Here is a 555-nt window from a genome sequence, read left to right as displayed (position 1 = left end):
TGAGAAACAGCCCAGAGCTGGCTCAAGCCATTTTGGGAGCTCCTTCTGTTTTAAGCTGTTCCTGTTGACTCCTCGTTTCCATCTTCTTTTGATGTTTTCTGCATCATTCATTATTTTGCCCATGGTGGTGGTGGTGGTGTGTTAATGGAGTTGGTTCTGACTTATAGCAACCCTGCATAGGGTTGCCAAGGCTGTAAATCATTGTGGAAGCAAAAAACTTCATGTTTCTCCTGTGGAATGAATGGCTGGTAATGTTGAACTTCTGAGGTTAGCAGCCTGACTCATAACTCTTACACTACCAGAGCTTCTAGTTTTCCCATAGAATCCTTCAATATTGCAATTTGAGACTTGAATTTTTTCTTCAGTTCCCTCCGCTTGAGAAATACTGAGTCTGTTCATCCCTTTTGGTTTCTAACTCCAGGTCTTTGCACAGTTCATAATAATATTTGACTGTCTTCTGAAGCTGACCTCTGAAACTTTCTATTCAGTTCTTTTACCTTCTGATTTCTTTTAATTTCTTTAGCATCTCTACACTGGAGAACAAATTTCAGAGTC

This window comes from Chrysochloris asiatica, unplaced genomic scaffold (assembly GCF_000296735.1).
Source record: "Chrysochloris asiatica unplaced genomic scaffold, ChrAsi1.0 scaffold00331, whole genome shotgun sequence".
In the NCBI taxonomy this organism is placed as follows: Eukaryota; Metazoa; Chordata; class Mammalia; order Afrosoricida; family Chrysochloridae; genus Chrysochloris; species Chrysochloris asiatica.
This window is presented reverse-complemented; position numbering follows the sequence as displayed.